A 21841-nucleotide genomic window follows, 5' to 3' on the forward strand; every position below is an offset into this window, starting at 1 on the left:
AAAAATAAAAAAGAAATAATGGAAACAAAAGAACACTGCCAAAAATAAGGTACTGACCAACTAGCCCCGGCATTGATATACGCTTCTTTTTGGGTGGATGTGAAAATGATCAAGAACAATGGCATCACTCGCATATGGCCGGGATGCCCGTCACCCCCTCCCAACACAATCCCCAAGGATGGGAAGTCGGACGCAGATCTGAACTTTTGGAAGGCGGGAGGGAGTCACCCTCCCGGCCGTATTTATTAAAATATGAAACAAAATTTAAAACATTAAATAAAAGTTTCATAATCATGTACAATTTTACATTTATTACATTTCGATGAAGACATGTTCATTGGCTAACCTTAACAAATCTCTAATACAAAGGTTTCCTAGCCGAGTCTAACATCCTGCAAATGCATACATTCTAAATTGAAATTGTACATCCTAGCATTAAGGGCCAACGGCAAGGTCTTAACCGGTGTCAGATCCCTACTACCAAAACTCTCGCCCTCACGGTGTGAGTTGCGGCATGCGCAGAGGACTGTACCCTCATTGCCAACTGTAATTTCCCTTGTCTTGTTGGGGGCCCCCCTTTCCGCTCGACGCCATCTTAAAGGTCGTCCGAGCTCCCGTGTGAGGTATCTGTAGGAAGGACAGCGTGGACTATCTCCCATCTCCACACTCTCTATCCGCCGTCGCGGATATCCGGGCCCCGGGAAATTCGTAGAAGGGGCATATAGCCGCCTCCTCCCCTGGAAGGGTGCTATGGCCGTCTCCCCTTAGGCGACCCATCCTTAGTGGGTGCCGCCTCCCAGTGGGAGGGGCCAATGGCCACCTCCCCCCGGGCGCTCCCATCCATAGTGGGTGGCGCCCCCTCTACGGACCTTGAAATTACTGCTCACCGATCATGACCTTACCGCCCAACCAAAAAAAATACGACAGTTGTTCACCTACTAAGGAAGCAAATATCAGCATGTCTAATTGCATCAAGCCTGTTTTACTCCTAAAAAGAAAAAACAGAATCCTACAAACAGAAGGCACATCCTCAACCTAAACATTCATTTACTTTTATACAGAGGAAAAAAGGGCCTATCACAGCAAACTTTATTGCAAAACAAACATCGCCATAAGGGGCTGGTGGGTGGGACAAAATTGCTCCTTGTTCCGTTTAGGGCTCACGAGCAACGAGTGGGTGCAGCCTTCAGAGCACAGGAACAAGAGGACGCTTCTTCGGATTCCCGCTCTATTTATTCTTCTTCGGGAGGGCGGGTACCCTCCTCCGGTACGCCTACTGGGCGTGGCCATCGGTGTAGGTGTCTAGGACAACCCCTCTTGGGCGGGAAAAGGCGCGCTCCGGCTACGCCGCTTCGGGCATACCAGCCTAGACATGCCCCCCCGCCCAAAATGGTTTCCCGGGAGGATCGGGGCACCCAACCATACGTTCGGGGGGACCGAGTGGTCGCCCCTTTCCATATGGCCGGGATGCCCGTCACCCCCTCCCAACACAATCCCCAAGGATGGGAAGTCGGACGCAGATCTGAACTTTTGGAAGGCGGGAGGGAGTCACCCTCCCGGCCGTATTTATTAAAATATGAAACAAAATTTAAAACATTAAATAAAAGTTTCATAATCATGTACAATTTTACATTTATTACATTTCGAGGAAGACATGTTCATTGGCTAACCTTAACAAATCTCTAATACAAAGGTTTCCTAGCCGAGTCTAACATCCTGCAAATGCATACATTCTAAATTGAAATTGTACATCCTAGCATTAAGGGCCAACGGCAAGGTCTTAACCGGTGTCAGATCCCTAATACCAAAACTCTCGCCCTCACGGTGTGAGTTGCGGCATGCGCAGAGGACTGTACCCTCATTGCCAACTGTAATTTCCCTTGTCTTGTTTGGGGCCCCCCTTTCCGCTCGACGCCATCTTAAAGGTCGTCCGAGCTCCCGTGTGAGGTATCTGTAGGAAGGACAGCGTGGACTATCTCCCATCTCCACACTCTCTATCCGCCGTCGCGGATATCCGGGCCCCGGGAAATTCGTAGAAGGGGCATATAGCCGCCTCCTCCCCTGGAAGGGTGCAATGGCCGTCTCCCCTTAGGCGACCCATCCTTAGTGGGTGCCGCCTCCCAGTGGGAGGGGCCAATGGCCACCTCCCCCCGGGCGCTCCCATCCATAGTGGGTGGCGCCCCCTCTAGGGACCTTGAAATTACTGCTCACCGATCATGACCTTACCGCCCAACCAAAAAAAATACGACAGTTGTTCACCTACTAAGGAAGCAAATATCAGCATGTCTAATTGCATCAAGCCTGTTTTACTCCTAAAAAGAAAAAACAGAATCCTACAAACAGAAGGCACATCCTCAACCTAAACATTCATTTACTTTTATACAGAGGAAAAAAGGGCCTATCACAGCAAACTTTATTGCAAAACAAACATCGCCATAAGGGGCTGGTGGGTGGGACAAAATTGCTCCTTGTTCCGTTGAGGGCTCACGAGCAACGAGTGGGTGCAGCCTTCAGAGCACAGGAACAAGAGGACGCTTCTTCGGATTCCCGCTCTATTTATTCTTCTTCGGGAGGGTGGGTACCCTTCTCCGGTACGCCTACTGGGCGTGGCCATCGGTGTAGGTGTCTAGGACAACCCCTCTTGGGCGGGAAAAGGCGCGCCCCGGCTACGCCGCTTCGGGCATACCAGCCTAGACATGCCCCCCCGCCCAAAATGGTTTCCCGGGAGGATCGGGGCACCCAACCATACGTTCGGGGGGACCGAGTGGTCGCCCCTTTCCATATGGCCGGGATGCCCGTCACCCCCTCCCAACACAATCCCCAAGGATGGGAAGTCGGACGCAGATCTGAACTTTTGGAAGGCGGGAGGGAGTCACCCTCCCGGCCGTATTTATTAAAATATGAAACAAAATTTAAAACATTAAATAAAAGTTTCATAATCATGTACAATTTTACATTTATTACATTTCGATGAAGACATGTTCATTGGCTAACCTTAACAAATCTCTAATACAAAGGTTTCCTAGCCGAGTCTAACATCCTGCAAATACATACATTCTAAATTAAAATTGTACATCCTAGCATTAAGGGCCAACGGCAAGGTCTTAACCGGTGTCAGATCCCTACTACCAAAATCCTCGCCCTCACGGTGTGAGTTGCGGCATGCGCAGAGGACTGTACCCTCATTGCAAACTGTAATTTCCCTTGTCTTGTTGGGGGCCCCCCTTTCCGCTCGACGCCATCTTAAAGGTCGTCCGAGCTCCCGTGTGAGGTATCTGTAGGAAGGACAGCGTGGACTCCCCCCCCATCCCCACACTCTCTATCCGCCGTCGCGGATATCCGGGCCCCAGGAAATTCGTAGGAGGGGCATATAGCCGCCTCCTCCCCTGGAAGGGGCCTATGGCCGTCTCCCCTTAGGCGCTCCCATCCATAGTGGGTGGCGCCCCCTCTAGGGACCTTGAAATTACTGCTCACCGATCATGACCTTACCGCCACAGGCCGGATAGTTGACCGGCTATCCGCCCCCCCCCAAACTCCTCCTAAAGGTCATGCTTCCTCAAACCCCTTAGCCATGCTATGAAGTCTCCTATGAGTAAAACATTCCCCTCCCGGGACAGGTGAACCCCATCATTCAGATACATGTGATCACCCCAAATACACCCATGAGGAATACTATGCAACTGCGCAGAGCAAAACAATCTACCAATTTTATTGTTAACTTTCTTCACTGAATGGTTCAGTGCTGACACCGAAAGGCCCCCCCGCCATATCTTCCTGGGTATCATGTGGGACCAGGCAATCGTGCACCCCGGGATTCTTTTTGCCAACCAGCTAACGGCAGACAAAACTTGCTCGAACAATACTCGTCTACCCAGTGTCACCAAGTCATTGCCCCCCAAGTGTACTATGACTACGGATGGCGGTGACCTCTGCCGCCCTAAGAGACCCTCAACAAAAGATCCGAATTGGTCAATACAGAGCCCGCCCCTTCTGTGGAAGGCCAATCTGTACCCATATTCCCCAGCTGCGCGAGTCGCGTCACCTGCTTTGAATACGTCCCCGGCCCGTCTCACGTATGAGTGGCACACGACCCACACCACTCTCTCCTCAGACGGTGATCATGACCGCTGGTCTCCTGGTCTCCTGGTACTGGGTCGACTGCCAATTCCGCCCCGCATGAAATGCTCGTGAAACTGTAATTCAAACAAAAGACAAGAAGCGTGAGTGCATTGCAATTGACTTACAACATGTGCAATCGCACATACCTCTTGAAGCAATTCGAGGACCATCGTCCCAACTGTTTTACTTCATCCGCACTCTGACCCCTGGCTGTAGCCTCAGTAGCAGCCCCTATCCTAAAGGAGTGGGTCCCAAAATCGCTCGGGTCCATGCCTGCGGCAGCGATTGTCAGCGCCAGCACCCTCTGAAACTGGAACCTCGTCAGTGGTGTGCCATCCCTGTGCCTCAGCAAACTTGCCCCCCACGTAGCAGCCCTCAGTGCCAAGTATTATTCTACACACAGTATTGGGCACGTGGGGACCCTCGCATGCGCTGCACAATAACACTGTTTCCCGTAGCCCCCTGGTCGGTTTTGGACCTGGCTATCGTCACTACCATCGAATCACCCCTAATTAGGATGTGATTCCTGCACAGGACTCCCTCAACGTCTTTTTTATTCCTAGTGACCAGTTCGCTCACCCGCATCGCCCCATGGAACGCTAACGGGAAAGCTGCCTGGAACAAAACCGCCTCGAATTGGGAGGAGCATGTCTCGACTAGTTTCGCCATGAGTAGGGACAACCTTTCTAATCCAATCGGGCGCCTCTCATCTTGCTTGCGACCCTCGAGGTGCTGCCAGCCGCGAAGGACTTTTTTCACCAAAAAAAAGGAACCCGTTGGGTCCCAAAGCGCCTCAGGAAATGGTGCCGCCACTAGGTCCGCTGTAGGTAGATAACCCCTGAACGCCTGCATATGTGAACGAGAGAGTGCATCAGCTGCATGATTCAGTACGCCCGGCACATGTTTCGCCCTGAACTGTACATTCAGTCTCATGCAAAGCAGCACAATTTCCTTCAACAATCTCAAGATCCATTTGCAGCGTGCTGCCTGATTGTTAATGCATTCAACAACGGTCATATTATCAGACCAAAATACCACAGAGCGGTCTCTGAAGTCGTCCGGCCATGCCATCAGAGCAACAAAAATAGGGAATAGCTCCAGGAACCCAATGTTACTTGTGAGACAGCAGTAGTGCCACCACGCCGGCCATGTATGCGCCGACCATCGGTTACCAAAGATGGCGCCAAATCCCACGCTCCCCGCCGAGTCAGTCCACAAACCCAGCTCGTCCGAAGACGCTGGCGGCTTGTTCCACACTACTCGACCGTTGAAGTCCGCCAGAAATGCCAACCAAATGCGCATATCCTGGCGAACCTCTGCAGACAGTCTCGTGCGGTGGTGTCCCTCTTTGAGACCAACCATAGCTTGTGCAACAGAGCGTGAAAAGGGGCGGGCCATTGGTATAACTCTCAAGGCAAAGTTAAGCTGACCCACTGTTTGCTGTAACTGGCGCAGGGTCACTTTCTCCTTACTAAGGCAAAGTCCCAGGGAAGCCCTAAATTTAGCTACCTTTCCCACCGGCAAACGGAAACATCCCTCCACAGAATCGAGCTCAATTCCCAGAAACTCTAGTGAAGTAGATGGTCCAACCGTCTTACCTGGTGCCAATGGCACTCCAAACTCCCTCATGAGGATGCAAAAGTCCTGTAGCGCCTGCGCACATTTCGTGTCGCCGGCTGCTCCCAAGAACAGAAAGTCATCTAGATAATGCATAACATGCCTATGCCCTGTGGCCTCGGTGAATGCCCACTCTAAAAACAGCTGAATTTTTCAAAATAGGCACAAGAAATGGAGCAACCCATCGGCATGCATTTATCCATGTAATAAATCCCTTGGAATGCAAAACCTAGCAAACGCTGATCCTGTGGGTGTACCGGGAGCAACCGGAACGCTGATTCGATATCTGATTTTGCCATCAGCGCCCCGGGGCCCAGGCAATTTAACATGGTGACGGCATCATTGAATGATGCGTACCGCACCGAACAAACTTCTGGGTCAATAGCATCGTTTACCGAGAAACCCCTTGGAGCAGACAGATTATGGATCAGCCTAAACTCCCCCGGGTCCTTCTTCGGGACCACCCCTAATGGGGAACAGATGAAATCCGCCACTGGCGGGCGCTGAAAAGGCCCTGCCACTCGCCCTAGACTCACTTCTTTTGCAATTTTTCTCTCTGCCACACTTGGATTATGCTGCGCTGATAGCTGGTTTTTACAAAAAGGTTCCCCACGAAAATCCCCCCGCCGGGATGTAGAAGCCATATAAGAATCCCTTCCTCAGCACCCCAGCGGAGACATGATCAGGGTATTTGTTTAACCAAGGAGTCATAGCCATGAGATCAACGGGGGTAGGCAATTGTTCACAATGATCCACCTCAGTCCTGCTTGGACCCTCCTTTACCTCCCGCCCCGTTATTTTTCGATCTACATGAACTCTCCGGGTGTGAGGAATTCCCACAGCCCGCACACACATGTTTGAACCTACATGTTCCCTGCGGTCTTTTACAGTTGCCTTGATTGAGGCCCCAACAGACCCCCCGCTTTCCACCATTCCCGCCGGTTTTCGGCTGGTGATCACCACCGGCGCCTGCTCGAAAGGGCACCGCGGGCCTTTGGCGGGAAACCCCCGACCCACTCCCGCCTGGCGAGGATGTCCCTGCCGTCCCAGGCAGGAGCTGCTTATGCCAAGAAATTGAGTCGAGGCAGTCCCATGTCAGAGAGGAATCATAATCTTTCGCTTTACGGAATTTCATGTCGTAACCTTTCCATTCGTCCCCCTCATACATTTCATAAAAATCCATTATACGAGTTTGATAACAAGACAGTTCAGTCAATACCTCGGGCTTACGTTCACCAATAATCGCAGTAAACATTGCAAAGGCCTTCGCCCAATTCGTTATTGTCTCCTCCACCCTGAACTCCGCCATCTTGGCGCGCCAGGCGCTCGGGTGCCACAAATCTTTCTGTGTTTTAGCATATTCCATCTCGCGATGGTCAGTTAATAACGAAAACATATTGACATACTTGTCTGCCCATATCAATTCTTTTGTGGCAATCGGGATATGTTGTACCACCCTCTCCCGTCTTGAGGGTAATGAGCCCTCCCCCGCCAGTGGCAAAGCGAGCTTACCCGGTTCGGTCGATGTTCCCGCCGTTTTCTCGCGACCAGCCGCCGGTCCTTCCGGTATCACCTGTGGGGAAACAAGAGGAAGATTCGCCTTCGCGGCATCTCGTGACTGCCGCAACTGCTGGATTAATAACTTGGCCTCTTCGGCAGTGTCTCCAGGCGCCGCAGCACCCCCTGCCTTTTTATTGAGCCATGCGGCCAACTGGGTGGTCAATTCAGGAGGCATATCCTCATCGTTAGCGGGCGTAATCACAACCGGGATCGGTTGACCCGCGTCTGGGATTGGTACCGGGTCATTAGCTGGTGTGAGAGGGGTGACCGGGGGCACCTCAGGGACCGGAACCTCCCCTGCAACCGCCCTCCTCTTGACCCGTTTCCCTCTACCCTCAGGGACGATTCCCGGCAAGGCCGGGCCTATTACCTTCTTAGGGTTACCAGGCTTGTTCATTGCGACCAGTTGCTTCTTGACGACCGCCAAATCTCGACCAAGCGCTGGGACTTGTCCGACTTTTCGTTCCATGCCCGCTATTCTGTTCACCAACATGCGTAGCACCTTGTCTGTCTCGGAACCCTTTCCTGCCTTCTTGCCAGTCGATCAACACGGTCCTGGATCCGCTTTAAAGTCACTGAAAGAGAAACACAAGAATTACAAGTTCTCAAAATTACTCCTTGTTCCGTCGAGGGCTCACGAGCAATGAGTGGGTGCAGCCTTCAGAGCACAGGAACAAGAGGACGCTTCTTCGGATTCCCGCTCTATTTATTCTTCTTCAGGAGGGCGGGTACCCTCCTCCGGTACGCCTACTGGGCGTGGCCATCGGTGTATGTGTCTAGGACAACCCCTCTTGGGCGGGAAAAGGCGCGCCCCGGCTTCGCCGCTTCGGGCATACCAGCCGAAACACGCCCCCCGCCCAAAATGGTTTCCCGGGAGGATCGGGGCACCCAACCATACGTTCGGGGGGACCGAGTGGTCTCCCCTTTCCATTTGCACGATCCAATGCCTGAAGTGGGCTAAGCCATTGGCCAATGCTGTATAGTGTCAAGTGCTGTATAGTGTCAACTTGCCTTCCAATCATATGATGCAACTACCTAGGACTAATTAGTAGCCAGTTGTCAAACTATTTTGCTGCTGAACAGCAGCGTATTTGTGTCCAAATTGCCATAGCTAATTAGGTTTGGACTCAGTTTGTACTTTTGTAGGTAGGCTGGATTCTCATGTTGTAATAGTTTTTTGTTATTGAATATGTTGCATGGCTGGACACAATGTTCTGAGAGGGATGGAGGGATTCAGGAAAATATGGGAGGGGGCAGGACCGGTGGATTGTCATATGACATGGGGACACAGGCCTGACTTTTACTGGGGTTCCCCTATAGCAACATACCCATATCTAAACCATCCATGGTACTGAATGCCATATCATGGAACATTAAGGGGCCTAGCTCCTCAGCTAAACGTCACAAGTTCTAGAAGTATGTCCTTGACCAAGTATTCAACATCATAGTATTACAAGAAAGACAACCGGTTGCGCCACAAGTCATATCCCCTAATATACAAATCTTCGGCCACCACTAAACATAATGGAGTAGTCCTCCTTTTTCACTCCTCTCTGTAATTCCTAATCACAGTTAGAAAATCCGACAAAGAAGAGAGGATAATAAGGGTCATGGGAAACATCAAGGGACGCAAATGCAGAGTAGCTGTGATTTAAGCACCCAATTCGGGACAGTCTGACTTTCTCCTCTCCTTCCTCTCCTTGCTGGGGAGCTTTGCTGAAGAGGCCATTATACTGATGGGTGATTTCAATGTTGTATGGGATCTAGAACTCACATAGTATTCACCCTCACAGAACACATGCAGGCACTTTCGCTAAAAATCTCGAAACAAGATCTTCGACAACTGGGATTGTTGGATGCCTGGAGATCTGTTCACCCCACCACACGAGATTGCACCTTCTTCTCCAACTCCCACTTAACGTATTCCAGACTAGATCACATCTTCATTAGCCAGCACTATTCACCCCATTACCATATCAGGTCATGCCCTATTAGAGATTATCTTGGAATGGCATGCGCGGAAGTCCAGTTACTGTAAATGGTTCTTTCCAAGCCCCCTCATACGAGATTGTCTGTTCTAAGATGAGCGCCATGAAAAAATTAGAGACTACTTTCAAATAAACAATCCCCAAGACACTAACCCATCAACCAAATGGGACGCCTTCAAAGAGGAAATCAGGGGGAAATGCATTTAGCTGATGACCACTCTTACTCAACAGAAGGCTCGGGAAAGTCGGGAACTTGAGGCTGAACTCTAACTGGCTGAGAAGGCCCATAAAGCTTCAGCTGCCTTGGCTCTACAGAGGAAAGTCTCGGCTGTGCATGGGAAAATTGATGCCATTTACAGGAATAGAGCAGAACTCACTGCTCTGCATCTTAAAAAGACCACATATGAGCAAGGTAACAAAGTTGGTGCGCACCTGTTGAGACAAGGGCCAAACAAGAAAAAAAATATATAGGTCAAAACAGGGAGACTCAGGGGAAATAGCTCATATAGAAGAGGGGAAAACTCGAGCATTCTGCGACTTCTATAAACAATTCTATACTTCAGAACCAACAGATACTACAGAGCAAATTGCAGACTTAGAGGGGGTGAACTTGCCTCGGGTGTCTGTGATCCAAAATGAACTCTTTGAAGACCCCATAACGACCGAAGACGCCTGGACCTTCCTCAGAACGGTCGCTCCCTCACGCTCCTGCTCACCTGCAGCTACATCGCTCGGTGATTCACACGCATCTCTGGTATCGTTCTCACTGCAATTCGCATTCTAGCGCTGTACACGCATAGCGCCGCACTACCCGACGGACATACTAGCGCGACCTTGCTCTGGCTGCCTTGCTCATTGTCTGTACTGTCTGCATCGCTGTGTCTGTTGCGCATATATTTATTTATTTAATTTAATTGGACTGCTCACTCGGCGCTGCCCCTGCCTCGCTTTCACCTTTGACCCTCCATTTTGTTGTGGATATCACCTGACCCGCCCCTCATCCCCGCTACCGCCTCCCTGCTGCCCCTCCCACCCACGTTTACTGAGCCTCCCACTCCCCCAGCCCAACTGTGACCGCCTGGACCTTCCTCAGAACGGTCGCTCCCTCACGCTCCTGCTCACCTGCAGCTACATCGCTCGGTGATTCTCACACATCTCTGGTATCGTTCTCACTGCAATTCGCATTCTAGCGCTGTACACGCATAGCGCCGCACTACCCGACGGACATACTAGCGCGACCTTGCTCTGGCTGCCTTGCTCATTGTCTTTACTGTCTGCATCGCTGTGTCTGTTGCGCATATATTTATTTATTTAATTTAATTGGACTGCTCACTCGGCGCTGCCCCTGCCTCGCTTTCACCTTTGACCCTCCATTTTGTTGTGGATATCCCCTGACCCGCCCCTCATCCCCGCTACCGCCTCCCTGCTGCCCCTCCCACCCACGTTTACTTAGCCTCCCACTCCCCCAGCCCAACTGTGACCGCCTGGACCTTCCTCAGAACGGTCGCTCCCTCACGCTCCTGCTCACCTGCAGCTACATCGCTCGGTGATTCACATGCATCTCTGGTATCGTTCTCACTGCAATTCGCATTCTAGCGCTGTACACGCATAGCGCCGCACTACCCGACGGACATACTAGCGCGACCTTGCCAAGGCTGCCTTGCTCATTGTCTGTACTGTCTGCATCGCTGTGTCTGTTGCGCATATATTTATTTATTTAATTTAATTGGACTGCTCACTCGGCGCTGCCCCTGCCTCGCTTTCACCTTTGACCCTCCATTTTGTTGTGGATATCCCCTGACCCGCCCCTCATCCCCGCTACCGCCTCCCTGCTGCCCCTCCCACCCACGTTTACTGAGCCTCCCACTCCCCCAGCCCAACTGTGACCGCCTGGACCTTCCTCAGAACGGTCGCTCCCTCACGCTCCTGCTCACCTGCAGCTACATCGCTCGGTGATTCACACGCATCTCTGGTATCGTTCTCACTACAATTCGCATTCTAGCGCTGTACACGCATAGCGCCGCACTACCCGACGGACATACTAACGCGACCTTGCTCTGGCTGCCTTGCTCATTGTCTGTACTGTCTGCATCGCTGTGTCTGTTGCGCATATATTTATTTATTTAATTTAATTGGACTGCTCACTCGGCGCTGCCCCTGCCTCGCTTTCACCTTTGACCCTCCATTTTGTTGTGGATATCCCCTGACCCGCCCCTCATCCCCGCTATCGCCTCCCTGCTGCCCCTCCCACCCACGTTTACTTAGCCTCCCACTCCCCCAGCCCAACTGTGACCGCCTGGACCTTCCTCAGAACGGTCGCTCCCTCACGCTCCTGCTCACCTGCAGCTACATCGCTCGGTGATTCACACGCATCTCTGGTATCGTTCTCACTGCAATTCGCATTCTAGCGCTGTACACGCATAGCGCCGCACTACCCGACGGACATACTAGCGCGACTTTGCTCTGGCTGCCTTGCTCATTGTCTGTACTGTCTGCATCGCTGTGTCTGTTGCGCATATATTTATTTATTTAATTTAATTGGACTGCTCACTCGGCGCTGCCCCTGCCTCGCTTTCACCTTTGACCCTCCATTTTTTTGTGGATATCACCTGACCCGCCCCTCATCCCCGCTACCGCCTCCCTGCTGCCCCTCCCACCCACGTTTACTGAGCCTCCCACTCCCCCAGCCCAACTGTGACCGCCTGGACCTTCCTCAGAACGGTCGCTCCCTCACGCTCCTGCTCCCCTGCAGCTACATCGCTCGGTGATTCTCACGCATCTCTGGTATCGTTCTCACTGCAATTCGCATTCTAGCGCTGTACACGCATAGCGCCGCACTACCCGACGGACATACTAGAGCGACCTTGCTCTGGCTGCCTTGCTCATTGTCTGTACTGTCTGCATCGCTGTGTCTGTTGCGCATATATTTATTTATTTAATTTAATTGGACTGCTCACTCGGCGCTGCCCCTGCCTCGCTTTCACCTTTGACCCTCTATTTTGTTGTGGATATCCCCTGACCCGCCCCTCATCCCCGCTACCCCCTCCCTGCTGCCCCTCCCACCAACGTTTACTTAGCCTCTCACTCCCCCAGCCCAACTGTGACCGCCTGGACCTTCCTCAGAACGGTCGCTCCCTCACGCTCCTGCTCACCTGCAGCTACATCGCTCGGTGATTCACACGCATCTCTGGTATCGTTCTCACTGCAATTCGCATTCTAGTGCTGTACACGCATAGCGCCGCACTACCGGACGGACATACTAGCGCAACCTTGCTCTGGCTGTCTTGCTCATTGCCTGTGCTGTCTGCATCGCTGTGTCTGTTGCGCATATATTTATTTATTTAATTTAATTGGACTGCTCACTCGGCGCTGCCCCTGCCTCGCTTTCACCTTTGACCCTCCATTTTGTTGTGGATATCCCGTGACCCGCCCCTCATCCCCGCTATCGCCTCCCTGCTGCCCCTCCTACCCACACTTACTGAGCCTCCCACTCCCCCAGCCCAACTGTGACCGCCTGGACCTTCCTCAGAACGGTCGCTCCCTCACGCTCCTGCTCCCCTGCAGCTACATCGCTCGGTGATTCTCACGCATCTCTGGTATCGTTCTCACTGCAATTCGCATTCTAGCGCTGTACACGCATAGCGCCGCACTACCCGACGGACATACTAGTGCGACCTTGCTCTGGCTGCCTTGCTCATTGTCTGTACTGTCTGCATCGCTGTGTCTGTTGCGCATATATTTATTTATTTAATTTAATTGGACTGCTCACTCGGCGCTGCCCCTGCCTCGCTTTCACCTTTGACCCTCCATTTTGTTGTGGATATCACCTGACCCGCCCCTCATCCCCGCTACCGCCACCCTGCTGCCCCTCCCACCCACGTTTACTGAGCCTCCCACTCCCCCAGCCCAACTGTGACCGCCTGGACCTTCCTCAGAACGGTCGCTCCCTCACGCTCCTGCTCACCTGCAGCTACATCGCTCGGTGATTCTCACACATCTCTGGTATCGTTCTCACTGCAATTCGCATTCTAGCGCTGTACACGCATAGCGCCGCACTACCCGACGGACATACTAGCGCGACCTTGCTCTGGCTGCCTTGCTCATTGTCTTTACTGTCTGCATCGCTGTGTCTGTTGCGCATATATTTATTTATTTAATTTAATTGGACTGCTCACTCGGCGCTGCCCCTGCCTCGCTTTCACCTTTGACCCTCCATTTTGTTGTGGATATCCCCTGACCCGCCCCTCATCCCCGCTACCGCCTCCCTGCTGCCCCTCCCACCCACGTTTACTGAGCCTCCCACTCCCCCAGCCCAACTGTGACCGCCTGGACCTTCCTCAGAACGGTCGCTCCCTCACGCTCCTGCTCACCTGCAGCTACATCGCTCGGTGATTCACACGCATCTCTGGTATCGTTCTCACTACAATTCGCATTCTAGCGCTGTACACGCATAGCGCCGCACTACCCGACGGACATACTAACGCGACCTTGCTCTGGCTGCCTTGCTCATTGTCTGTACTGTCTGCATCGCTGTGTCTGTTGCCCATATATTTATTTATTTAATTTAATTGGACTGCTCACTCGGCGCTGCCCCTGCCTCGCTTTCACCTTTGACCCTCCATTTTGTTGTGGATATCACCTGACCCGCCCCTCATCCCCGCTACCGCCTCCCTGCTGCCCCTCCCACCCACGTTTACTGAGCCTCCCACTCCCCCAGCCCAACTGTGACCGCCTGGACCTTCCTCAGAACGGTCGCTCCCTCACGCTCCTGCTCCCCTGCAGCTACATCGCTCGGTGATTCTCACGCATCTCTGGTATCGTTCTCACTGCAATTCGCATTCTAGCGCTGTACACGCATAGCGCCGCACTACCCGACGGACATACTAGCGCGACCTTGCTCTGGCTGCCTTGCTCATTGTCTGTACTGTCTGCATCGCTGTGTCTGTTGCGCATATATTTATTTATTTAATTTAATTGGACTGCTCACTCGGCACTGCCCCTGCCTCGCTTTCACCTTTGACCCTCTATTTTGTTGTGGATATCCCCTGACCCGCCCCTCATCCCCGCTACCGCCTCCCTGCTGCCCCTCCCACCCACGTTTACTTAGCCTCCCACTCCCCCAGCCCAACTGTGACCGCCTGGACCTTCCTCAGAACGGTCGCTCCCTCACGCTCCTGCTCACCTGCAGCTACATCGCTCGGTGATTCACACGCATCTCTGGTATCGTTCTCACTGCAATTCGCATTCTAGTGCTGTACACGCATAGCGCCGCACTACCGGACGGACATACTAGCGCAACCTTGCTCTGGCTGTCTTGCTCATTGCCTGTGCTGTCTGCATCGCTGTGTCTGTTGCGCATATATTTATTTATTTAATTTAATTGGACTGCTCACTCGGCGCTGCCCCTGCCTCGCTTTCACCTTTGACCCTCCATTTTGTTGTGGATATCCCGTGACCCGCCCCTCATCCCCGCTATCGCCTCCCTGCTGCCCCTCCTACCCACGTTTACTGAGCCTCCCACTCCCCCAGCCCAACTGTGACCGCCTGGACCTTCCTCAGAACGGTCGCTTCCTCACGCTCCTGCTCACCTGCAGCTACATCGCTCGGTGATTCACACGCATCTCTAGTATCGTTCTCACTACAATTCGCATTCTAGCGCTGTACACGCATAGCGCCGCACTACCCGACGGACATACTAGCGCGACCTTGCTCTGGCTGCCTTGCTCATTGTCTGTACTGTCTGCATCGCTGTGTCTGTTGCGCATATATTTATTTATTTAATTTAATTGGACTGCTCACTCGGCGCTGCCCCTGCCTCGCTTTCACCTTTGACCCTCCATTTTGTTGTGGATATCCCCTGACCCGCCCCTCATCCCCGCTACCGCCTCCCTGCTGCCCCTCCCACCCTCCGCCCCCTCCACTCTCCATTTATGGACAGATGGTCCCACGTGCAGCGTCCACGCGCTACGGCCGCGCCGAAGGTGCGCCAAAGGTAAGCCCGTCTACGCCCGTCCGCGCCTGGACCGCACCCAGCGCCATACCCCCTGGTCCACGCAATGCCCATCTCACCCGCATCACTTACGATGCCACCACCATCCTAGCCCTCAACCCCGGCCGTTCCCCCAACTGCGTCCAAGCCGCTCCTGGACACACCCATGGACCCTTCTCTTGCAACTCCTGCAAGTTCGACGGCACCAAAACCAACTCCTCATCCACGAACACCAATCAGAGACCTGACACCAACCACCTAAAATGCATCCTGCTCAACACCCGCTCGGTCCACAGTCACGCCATCGACCTCTGGAATCTACTAGAGACCATCTCTCCAGACGTCGCCTACCTAACAGAAACATGGATGAACGCCTCTTCAGCCCCAGACATCGCCATTGCCATCCCGGAAGGATATAAGATCATCCGCAAGGACCGCATCGAGCAAACAGGAGGAGGCATTGCCATCGTCCACAAGAACTCCATCCGCATCTCAACCAGCTCAGACGTCAACCTTGCCAACGCCGAACACCTCCTCTTCCAGATCCACACCGACCCCAAGACCACACTCAGAGGCACCCTCCTCTACCGGCCTCCAGGACCCCGTGCACAATTCAGTGACGACATCACTGACTTTATCACCCCACACGCCCTCCCCTCCGAGGACTACATCCTATTGGGAGACCTCAATTTTCACCTGGAAAAGAGCTACGACAGCAACACCACCACCCTTCTGGACAATCTCGCCAACCTCGGACTCAAACAACTTGTTAATACCCCCACCCACATTGCAGGTCACACACTCGACCCCATGTTCACCTCCAGCAAACATGTCTCATTCAGTCACACCACAACTCTTCATTGGACGAACCACAGCTGTGTTCACTTTACCTACAATAAGACCACAATCCACAACCTTCCTCAACCCACCCTGCTAAGAAACTGGAACAAAATCACCATCGACCAGATCTCCTCATCGCTTCTTCTAAACCCCCCCGCCCACTCCTCAAACCCAGACCAAGCAGCCATTAACCTCACCCAATGGCTATCCAACAGCGCCGACATCCTAGCACCGTTGAAAAAACGCCAAATCAATCTAGGCAGCAAAAACGCCTCCTGGTTCAACGATGATCTTAAGAAATCGAAGAAACACTGTCGCTCCCTCGAGAAGGCCTGGAAAAAAGACCCAAACACCAGCACCAGGGACGCCTTCAAAAACGCCACCCGCATACACCACCAACTAATCTGATCTGCCAAGAAAGCCGCATTCAAAGACCGTCTAGATAACAACGCCCACAACAGCAAGGAATTATTCAACATCGTCAAAGAATTTACCAACCCATCAGCCAACTCCAACGACATCACGCCCTCCCAAGCCCTCTGCGACTCCCTAGCTTCCTTCTTCCACAACAAAATCGCAGACATCCACAACAGCATCGACAACCAACCCGGAGACCAACCCACCCATCCTCCTGCAGAACCTTCACCCCCCTTGAACATCCTTAACGACTGGAACTCAATCTCCACTGAGGACACCATCCGCCTAATAAACTCCATCCACTCAGGATCCCCCACAGACCCTTGCCCTCACCACATCTTCAACAAAGCAGACTCCATCATAGCACCACACCTCCGAGACGTCATCAACAGCTCTCTCAACTCCGCCACCTTCCCGGAAAGCTGGAAACACGCAGAACTCAGCGCCCTTCTGAAAAAACCCACAGCTGACCCCACCGAACTCAAAAACTACCGCCCCATCTGGCTTCTTCCATTCCCGGCCAAAGTCATCGAGAAAGCTGTCAACAACCAGCTCGCCGCCTTCCTCGAAACCAACAAATCCCTCGACTCCTCTCAATCCGGCTTCCGAGCCAAACACAGCACGGAGACCACACTCATCGCAGCAACAGACGACATTCGAACTCTACTGGACAATGGAGACACAGACGCCCTCATCCTCCTCGACCTCTCCGCTGCCTTCGACACAGTCTGTCATAGCACCCTTCTACAGCGCCTCAGAAACGTCGGAATCCAAGGAAAAGCACTGGAATGGATCACCTCGTTTCTCACCGGAAGAACCCAGAGAGTCCGCCTCCCACCATTCAAGTCAGAGGCCTCTGAAGTCATCTGCGGCGTGCCACAAGGGTCGTCACTCAGCCCCACCCTCTTCAACGTATACATGAGCCCCCTCGCGGCCATCGCTCGCCAACACAATCTCAACATCATCTCCTACGCTGACGACACTCAACTGATCCTCTCACTCACCAAAGACCCTAACACCGCCAAAACCAACCTACATGAAGGAATGAAAGAAGTAGCCGAGTGGATGAAGCACAGCCGTCTGAAACTGAACTCAGACAAAACAGAAGTCCTCATCTTAGGCACCTCCCCCTCCGACTGGGATGACTCTTGGTGGCCAGAGGCCCTTGGAAAAGCACCCATCCCGACGGACCACGCACGGAACCTGGGCGTCATCCTGGACTCCTCACTCTCGATGACCAGACAAGTCAACGCCGTTTCATCATCTTGCTTCAACATTCTTCGCATGCTCAAAAAAAACATTTCGCTGGATGCCCACCGAAACTAGAAAAACGGTCACCCACGCACTGGTCACGAGCCGCCTGGACTACGGAAACACCCTATACGCCGGTACCACCGCAAAACTCCAGAAAAAACACTAACGCATCCAGAACGCTTCAGCCAGGCTTATACTTGACATCCCACGTAAAGCACACATCTCTGGTCACCTGAAAAACCTCCACTGGCTCCCCGTAAATAAGAGGATTACTTTCCGCCTCCTAACCCACGCACACAAAGCACTTTACGGACTTGGACCCGAATGCCTCAACACACGACTATCCTTCTACACCCCCTCCCGTCAGCTACGATCCTCCAACCAAGCCCTTGCCACTATACCTCGCATCAACAAAACCACCATGGGAGGTAGATCCTTCTCCTACCTGGCAGCTAAAACCTGGAATTCACTTCCCACTCACCTTCGCCTTACTCAGAACCACCTAGCATTCAGAAAGCAACTTAAAACTTGGATATTCGACAAGTAACTCCCCACCCGTCCTCAAGCGCCTTGAGACCCTATGGGTATGTAGCGCGCTATATAAATATCCTGACTTGACTTGACTTGACTGAAACTGCACAAGTTACCTGGCCCCAATGGGTTTACCACTCAATTTTACAAAACCTTTGACTCTGACCTGGCACCCCAGCTGGCAGCCCTGTTTAATTATGAGACGGAAATGCAGACAACAATGAAAGAAGCTCTGATATCCACCATCCTAAAACCCGGGAGGGGATTATTGATTCTCAGCGTCTTACAAACCATTCACTATGCTTAACCTCGTTGCCACTTGTACCCCAAAATATTAGCTAACAGGTTGGAAGACTTTGTGCTCAAACTGAACCCCCCAGATCAGTTTGGGTTCATCAAAATGATACAGACTCATGAGAACTTGAGATGGGTGGTACACCTGGTCGAAAAAGCTACTAAAAAACTATACCGACCGTGCTCTTGGGACTAGATACAGAAAAAGCATTCAACTGGGTGAACTGGCACTTCCTCTCCCTCACACTGGGACGCTTTGGATCGGGGACCACTTCAAAGCCATGGTCCAAGCAAGTTACACCCATCCACATTCTAGAGTGTTGGTAAATGGGACGGCCTCCGATCACTTCAATTTGGAGAAGGGCATGCAACATGCTGTTTATCTCCACTTTTATTTGCTTTCAGTATTGAGCCCCTAGTAGCCAGAAAATTAGCAGAATCCTCAATCCATAGGCTGGCCTTCAGTTCAGTTGAACATAAAATCTCCATGTTTGCAGATGATGTTTTGTTGTCTCTTACCTCTCCACGAGCATCACTGGCAGCCCTGCAAACGGAACCCCAAACATATGAATCAGTTGCGGGGTTCTTTATCAACCTTCCTAAGTCCTTTTTACTTAACCTGACTGTTCCTATGAGAGACATGGAAGCGTTAGCATCCTCCTCACCTTTGAATGGGTCAAGAAAGACATTACTTTCCTGTGGATAAAAATTACTCCAAAAATGACTGACAAAGCAAACTACCCCCCTTTACTGCGTAAGCTAAACACTGGGCCCACTGTACTTAAATTGGCTTGGCCACATGAGTGATGTAAAGATGACTGTGCTGCCACAACTCCTATCTCTCTTTCAGGGACCCCCCATTAACATCAACAGGAATTCTTTGCCTCTATCCGCATGATGATCATGCACGTCATCTGTCAAGACAACTGGGCTCGACTACTGCATAAAGTGTTGGCACTCCCTAGGGATACAGGGGGACTAGCCACTTTATTTCAAAGCGGCTCAACTAAGTGTAATCTCTGAGTCGGCGGAGGCTCCTCCATTAGGATGGAGGCAAGTTACCTCACTGGCTGAGAGCGAGGAAATTCAAGCATGAAAAATAAAATGATAATAAAAGCATGTTATTATCACTTTATTTTGTATACTGTAGGCTGCTGAGCCAGTAGGGTGGGTCATCCTGCCACACAGCAGCTGCAACAGGGGAAGGAGGAGTGGTGGGCACTCTTAGTTAAGCATGGGCGAATTTTGCGAATCTGGCGTTCGCGAATTTGCGTATTTGCGAACTCGCAATCCGCAAAATCCGCGAATTCTCGCGAATTTGCGGATTTTTTTGTTTTTATAGTGTTCGCAAGGGTTTCTGCCAGTTCGCGAGAATTTTGTACCAGTTCGCAATTGCGAACTTACTTGTCGGCACGCAACGGTCGCGACTATGTTGTTTCTACGTCTGGTTCATCATCACAGGTTCACAGCACCCTGTTTCGTCACTGTCACCCTCTGTTTCACCCATGCCACCCTCTGGTACATCAATGCCACCCTCTGGTTCATCATCATCACTGTAGATTATGGGGGGGGGAAAGCAAGCACACCTGCCCTGCTTCAACTGACATGAATTAATTTGGGGTTGATTTATTAATGTGTCACTGTTTTAAAATACCAGTCTGGCACCTGCTTCCTTATCTGTAATTTGCTTTCTGTTGCAGTGCAATTTTTTTTCCCAGTACCTTTGTGGCCTACTTGTAGCTATTCTATGATCCTGAGGGTCAGAGCAGGGTCATACAATTGTTGCAACTAGCAACTGAACTCTGGAGGGGCCCCAGTCAGGAAGCACTACAGGGAATGGTTACTAATGATGAATTTGAACTTTTGCACCTGCTGAGTGCTTTCAGTTTAGCAAAACTCGTTTTTCTGCAGAACAGCAACTGTAATGCCCCTAACAAACTTACTTGTGAAAGTTGATTTCTAATCCAAAAGTGATCCAAAGAAAGTCAAAAGTCCTCAAATCCAAAAAAGTGCAGCAAATGTCAACCTGAGGAGTTATTCTGATAAAAATCATCATTTTCAGAAGGTCTATGCTGCTTGCTAGTGGATTTCTTGTGCAGAATTGCAAATTTTGTAATTTTGCGAGTGCGAGATTGTTGCTGCACACCACACCTACATGTTCACAATTGCAAACTTACGCCGCACGCCGCAAAATTGTATCACCAAGAAAAAAAAAACGCTCCGTGCGAATTTGCGGATTTTCGGTAAATTCGCAAGCGTTCGCGGATTGCGAATTTACCGAAAATCGGCAAAATCTGCGAGCGGAACTGATTTTCCGCCCATGCTTACTCTTAGTGCGCAGGTCAGCCTGGCCGGCTCTCTTAGGCCATCCAAACTGACATGCGCACTTAGGAGCCTCCAACCCGAGCTGTGTTGCACAGCCAGGGTGAGAAAAGACAGGCTTCCAGTCCCTGTGAAGGCGGAGAACCAGCCAACTACTCACACCAATCCCGGTGCCTTTCATAGGCTAATAATAGCAATGCTAGCATGAAAGCAGCATCTCGATTGGCCTAGGGGAGTCTGGCAGCCTTTGCAGTGCACTCTCATGGACTGTCAAGACTCGGGACCGGAGGAGAAGAGCACCGAGGAGGCAGTCAACAGCAGGTAAGTATGAATCTTTAGTTTTTATTCTGTTGACCGGCTTGAGAATTGCATGTTCATCATCATGTGTGGCCCTTGTGGAAGCAGGGGTGCTTGTCGATCCATTTTCCTCTGATAGAGGGATAGCGGATTCACTTCTTGGAATGAGCCCCTTCTGCTGTGCACACCGTGGCAATTAAAGTACAGTTCAACCACACTTTCCTTGATAGAGAACTCCTCATGAATTGTCGTACTTCCTCTTTGTCCTGAGCTTCATTTTCCTGCACTTGAGTGAGTGACACTATCTTTTAAGTACAGTGACTGCCCCCGAGCACTGCAGAGACAGAATGTGCACCAAAAGGATTTGAAACCATTTCAGAGGTTGCGAACTAAGTGCAGCTAAAAGGTAGCCGGGGTTGTGTTGTGGGCTCTAGGCCCACATACTGCTAAAGGACTGACGCCAACACACTGGATATGGTTAATCAACTGACCACGAGCTCGTGCGCTCGGGTTCTTTTTATTAGCAGGCTCACGTCACTCGTGATGCCTGTGAGGGGTGTGTGTGGGGGTGCTAATGTGCCCACTTCCAAAGGGGAGTGGCTACTAATTCAGT

Source organism: Lissotriton vulgaris, chromosome 6 (assembly GCF_964263255.1).
Source record: "Lissotriton vulgaris chromosome 6, aLisVul1.2, whole genome shotgun sequence".
Taxonomy (NCBI): Eukaryota; Metazoa; Chordata; class Amphibia; order Caudata; family Salamandridae; genus Lissotriton; species Lissotriton vulgaris.